Source organism: Neofelis nebulosa, chromosome 17, assembly GCF_028018385.1.
Source record: "Neofelis nebulosa isolate mNeoNeb1 chromosome 17, mNeoNeb1.pri, whole genome shotgun sequence".
Classification (NCBI taxonomy): domain Eukaryota; kingdom Metazoa; phylum Chordata; class Mammalia; order Carnivora; family Felidae; genus Neofelis; species Neofelis nebulosa.
In genome coordinates, this window is record NC_080798.1 from 48,264,849 (window position 1) to 48,270,848 (window position 6,000).

The following is a 6,000-nucleotide window of genomic DNA, read 5'->3' on the forward strand; positions in this document are numbered from 1 at the left end:
TCCTGTGTACATGAATCAAACATGGAGAAAACTGCCGGCTTTGGACTAATGCTGTGGAAGAGAAGCTGATGTTTGAGCTGTTACACATTTTGGAATCTATTTGTTACTAGTGCCTTGGAAACAGCAGACTTACTTAAGGGGCCAGATAGTAAATATTTTAGGTTTTGCCATATGGTTTTTGCCCCAGTCCCTCAACTCTGCTGTTGTAGCATGAAAGCAGCCATAGACAATAGATAAATGAATGAATGTGGCTGTGTTCCAATGGAATTATATATATATAACAGGCAGTGGGACAAATTTGGTGTGCTGGTCAAAGTCCGCCTACCCCTCCTATAGCCAGAGTGCCTCTAAATAATATACATAATTGAAATCCATTCAAAAATATGATACAGAGGGTAGAGGTCAATCTAGCCCACTGGGCTATAGACAAATAGACACACATTTATAACAAGTGTCCATTTATAGATGAATGGATTAGCAAATGTGATGTACATGTAATGTACACACACACAATGGAATGTTATTTAACCCTTAAAAGGAAGGAGATCCTGACACCTGCTACAACATGGATGAACTTTGAAGACCTTATGCTAAGTTGACATAAGCCAGTCACACAAAGACAAATACTGTGATTCTATTCATAGGAGGTATTTACAACATTCATGGAGAGCAGAATGGTAGTTACAGGGCCTGAGCGAAAAATGGAAGATTAGGGTTTAATTGGGATAGAGTTTCAACTGTGCAAGATGAAAAAAAAAAACAAACTCTAGAGCTGGATGTGGTGTTGGTGGCAAATTGTGTGAATATACTCAGTGCCACTGATCCGTACACCTTGAAGTGGTTAAGATGTTAACATTTATGGGTATTTTGCATAATTAAAAAACAAAACAAAATTGGGGAATTAAAAAGATCACATTTAGAATAGTAATCTCTGAAGAGGGAGGCAGCGAAATTGGGTCATAGACGGGAGCTTCAACTCTCTGCAACGTTTATTTCTTCAAAAAAAAAGTTCATCAAAATAAAATTGCTTCAAGGGAGACAGGAAAGGGGACAGGCAACCCATAGAAGGGGAGAAAATATTAGCAAATCCAATTTCTTTATATCCAAAATATATAAATAAGTCTTGTAATGCAACCATAAAAAGACACATAAGCCAATTTCAAAAAGGGCAAAGGATTTGAATGGACATTTCTCCAGAGATGGTATACAAATGGCCAGTAATCACATGAAAGGATGTTCAACAAGGTCATTAGGAAAATGCTCATCAAGCCCACAATGAAATACCACTTCACACCTGCGAGGACAATTGGACTAAAAAAGAGACAACAGCAAGTGTTGGTAAGGATGTGGAGAAATTGGAGCCCTCATACACTGCTGTTGGGATTGTAAAAAAAGTACAGCTGCTTTGAAAAACAGTTTGGTAGTTCAAAATGCTTAACCTAGAGTTACCATATGACCTAGCAATTCCACTGTTAGGAATATGTCCAAGAGAACTGAAAAAAGAAAAAGCACATAAGTTGAGGGGGTCACAACCGGAGTGATAAAGGAAAAGAATTTAAAAATTTTTTTTGGAAAAAAGGTAAGAGTGCCGGGGCCCCTTGCCGGCTCAGTCTGTAGAGCGTGAAACTCTTGATCTCAGGGGGTCAAGAGTTCAAGCCCCATGTTGGGTGTAGAGGTTACCCCCCCCCCAAAAAAGTAAAAGGTAAAAGTCCCAAATAATAGCAGTATTCATTAAGTCAAGTAGTAGCATTGGAACTTCAAGGTTAGTTACTAAAAGAATAGTAAACAAGGGTACAGTTTCCAAATAGAGGGAAAAAACTAGCATAATAGAATATAATAATAACACTAATGTTATTATTCATATTAATAATATAATCTATCAACTCATTAACCTATTAGTTTATTAATGTAAATATAATAAAGCAATCCAAAAGAAGATGCACAACAAAGAACAGGCAGAACAAAAAGGGAGACCTTATTAAAATGGTAGATTTAAATCCAAATAGATCAGTAATTATATTAAATGTAAATAAGGTAAATATTCCTGTTAATCTGTAGAGGTTATTTGACTGGATTAAAAATATCTCAAATATATGCATTTATTATTTTTTTTTAATGTTTGTTTATTTTTGAGAGATAATCCCAAGCAGGCTCACCGTGGAGCCTGCCACAGGGCTGGATCTCACAAACTGAGAGATCGTGACCTGAGCTGAAATTAAGAGCTGGATGCTTAACTGAGCCACCCAGGCACCCCATGAAATGTAGGTGTTTAAAAGAGACATTAAAACATAAGCATAATAGAAGTAGGAAACTACTAGAAAAAGGTGTTTCTTGTACACACGAAATCAAAACAAGCTGATATTACATTAATGTTAGGCCACATGTAGTCTAAAACGAAAAGCAATACTAGTGATAAAGATGAACACTTCGTAAGTGTTCAATTCAGGTTTGATTCACAAGGAAGATACAAGAATTCTATGCTTTATGCATTTATTAATGTAGCCTCAAAGTATATACAAATGACAAAATCGAAAATAACCGATAGTTCAAACATACAAAAATATAACAAGAATTAAAAAAAGAATAAAGAAGATTAACGTGATTAGAAAATTTAGTACAATGCACACGACCAGTACAGAATACTTATCCCAAGTATTCAAAATGCATTTACAAAACGACCATACATTGAGCTATTTAATTCTTATAGAATATATTCTATGACCCAGGCTCCTGGCTAGTTCAGTTGGTAGAGCAAGTGACTCTTGATCTCTGGGTGGTGAGTTCAAGCCTCTCAGTGGGTAAAAACTTACTTTAAAAAGAAATATATATATCATATTATATATATCCTACATCCACAATGCAACCAATTAAGATGGAAATGAATAATACAACTAGAAATCTCCCTATTTTGGAAAATAAATATACTTCTAAATAATGGAGATTAAATCACAAAGTAACTGGAAGCTACTGTAAACCAAATAATCAAAAATTGAAGTCTTCAGCTAGAGCCTTGGGTGGAGCTTGGAGTCGCCTGGGCTATCGCTATCAGTGCCACGCCCCACCTTTCGGTCCCGGGCCACGTGGAGGACGGGCGCTGACTACCCAGGTTGCCCCGCTCTCGAAAGCCTGGTCTGGAATAGAGCGAGGGTACAGTCTCTGGATACATCCTCAAAAGAAGGTGCAGACACAGCTTTGCTCCGAGTAGAGGAAGCTGGGGAGAAAAGGGAGATCGGAAGTGGTCCAGGAGATTGGTTTTCACAGATGTTGTAAAAGACAGTGCACCGCTCGGCACCGCCTTGTCCATTTCCCCCCAGTCGCGCCAACACGGCGTGTTTTTTTCTCACAGGTTTTTATTCTTGGGTCGAGAGGGTGGCCGAGGTCCTTCCTCTTGCCTGCGGCTTGCTCTCTCGTTTAGCGAAGCTGGGGGATCTGTGTGCAGAGCCAGGATTTAGTTCCGCCGGGGCAGGACGCTGCTTTACGGAGGGCATCCCTCTACCTGTGGTGCTTGTAAGCACCCTTAGTTAGTTTTTATGCAAACGCCGCGTTGGAGCACAGTAAAATGACTGTGCCCTCTCTGAGGCTCGAACTCAGGACCTTCAGATTATGAGACTGACGCGCTGCCCACTGCGCCAAGAGGGCCGCTGGAAAGAAAGGCTTCTTTACCACTGAAGGGAAGTGCCTACGGCCCCTTCCGCCGCCCGAGCTGCTTACGCGCGTCCATCTCTCCCTGCAGAGACCCGGGAGTCCCCGCCGCGGGTCCCAGGCCGCCGGCACAAGCAGATACGCGGGGATATTTGGGGGCACATGGGGAAGGAGGGTCGCTCTTCAGGGAGAGGAGCGGTCTTGTCAGACGGAACGCGCCCCGGGCCCCGGCAGCCCTACGAGGACCCGGCCCCGAGCAGCCGCGCTCCCGACAGGTGCACAGCCTCCGAGGATGACCCCTCCGGCGCGCTCGGGCACTTAGAGGGCAAGCGCCTGGCTCCGGCGGAGGGCAGGTGAGAGGGGCTGCCCGAGCCGATGCCTTCAATCCTGACAACGACGAGCTGGCAAGTGGGCGGGCGGACCTGAGGCTCGCTGTGCTGACGGGTGGGAATTGAGGCTGGATGGGCTGGAACCGGCTGCGGGTGGGCGGCAGGAGGCGCCCCTGAGCCAGGGGTGAGTAAGGCCCTGGTAGCAGGCGGGCGAGGACAGAACGGGATGAGGAGGAGAGTGGGCCTGAGAGCCGTTAGGGGCGTGAGGTCTCCAGGCCCAGGTCCTGGAATAGGGGTGGGAGTGAGGTAGGGGAAACGAGAGAAGATTCCAGAAAACTCTTGAGAGATGAATTCAGTAGGAAAACACAGGGAAGAAATTACGGTTACCTAGGACTTGCCAGTTTATTGGATTCTGTATTTTTGTATCCTCTTAACAATAATTTACTCCCTCATTAAAAGGGGCATCTCGTCTTGAAGGGCAGAAGAGAGGCATCATTTCCCCTGACCAGGGTTTCACGTTTCATTGTGATAAAACTGCTGGGTGGATGGATGGGTGGTTGGGCAGAACATACAACCATTTCTAAGAAGGCATTCCTTCCTTATTCTCCCCCGCCCTTCTTCTTTATTCCTGCAGGAAAATTTCTGCTGCGGAAGGACTCATCATGCATCCCATTTACCCAGCGATTATTATGGGGTAAGAGCATTGTGTTAACTTGTCAACTTTTTAGTTCTCCAGCTCGTGTGGAATTCTTGCTTTCGCCAGAGTAATAAATAATATGTTTTCATAGCTGGTAGGACTGGCCTCTTCCTCCTCTTTGTGCCTTTAAGGGTTTGGTGCTCGATTGGAAACAGGTTTCAGGCTGTCTCTGGTACCACAGTTCACACTGATTCCTTCTTACTGCCCGGATTTCCTAGGGCACGAAGTGCCTGTAGCACATCCTGTGGTTTGAGGTTGTTCTCAGCTGTTTCCTATGTGTCCTGCCTCCTCCTTTGGGTGTTCTGTGATCTAGGGACAGGATCTGAGCCAACCCTAAGTACCCCACATTCAGAAGGATGGGTTCGGGGGGGGCCCTGCGCCCCACCCCAAGCCACCTTCTGCTACCACCTGCCGCCCAGACTCCAAGCTGGAGGGAGAGTGTGCACTGAGCAAACAGCAGAGCACGGACAGTGAGAGGCTTGGCTTTGGTTTTCTCTCAGCCCCTACCCAACTTTGACTTTGTGGCTTCCCCTCCCTTTCATCCTGGGGGGCACAAATTCTGCCCCAAGAGTTAGCGGTGGAGACTTGGCTGCAGGACAGGCAGCCCCCCCACCCCCAGCTGGAGGGGTTCTCAGGCACTGTCAGAGCTGTGAAACCCGAGCTCCCGCTGTGCAGAGGGCAGGACACGGTTTGTTCCAGGAATCTCTCTAAACACATTTTGCAGGGCGTCCCGTTACTCAATCTTGAGTGGTTCCTCACTGCCCATTAGGGGAAATAGCCATCAGGGCCCTGCAGTGATAAGGCTGACCCTCAGCCTCCCAGCCAGACCAGACAGACTGTCCTGCAGAACCATCCAGGGCCTTCCTGCCTTCCTTCCTTTCTGTGTGCTCATCCTAATCTTCCTGGGCTCCTCCTGCACAGCGGCCTGGAACTAGCAGAGATGTTTCTCTCTCTCTCTCTCTCTGTCACTTCTTCCCAAACTTTGCTCTTTCCTTCAGGCGATTTCTCTTTCTTTGGGAGCAGTGGTTGGTTTGAAATTTTTCTGTGTCCTCTGCAGCAAGTACAGAAGAACTAGTTTTAGCTTATCCTGAGAGGCCTGAGAGGAGAGGCAGGTGCAGTGGGGGGTGGGGGCATATTGGAAGGAGTCAGTGTTGGAGACGCCCCAGGATGGGGGGTGGCCAGGGAGTGAGGAGCTGAGAGGAAAAGCAGGCACCAGAGAATGTGAGGGGAGGCCCTGCCTTCTCTCTTTCCCCAGGACCTTCTCACTAACTTCTTCATTACTGAAATCTTGGCCTCTTCACTCTTAGCTCAGACAGGATGCCTGCCAAGAGC

The 6,000-nt window shown here is 45.8% G+C and overlaps 1 non-coding gene across 1 annotated transcript; it reads right to left on the reverse strand.

The window, feature by feature from the left end:
• Positions 1–3,566: 3,566 nt before the first annotated feature.
• TRNAM-CAU (transfer RNA methionine (anticodon CAU)) lies at positions 3,567–3,639 on the reverse strand. The gene has a single exon. It is a non-coding gene; the product is annotated as a tRNA-Met (tRNA).
• Between the last annotated feature and the right edge of the window lie 2,361 nt (positions 3,640–6,000).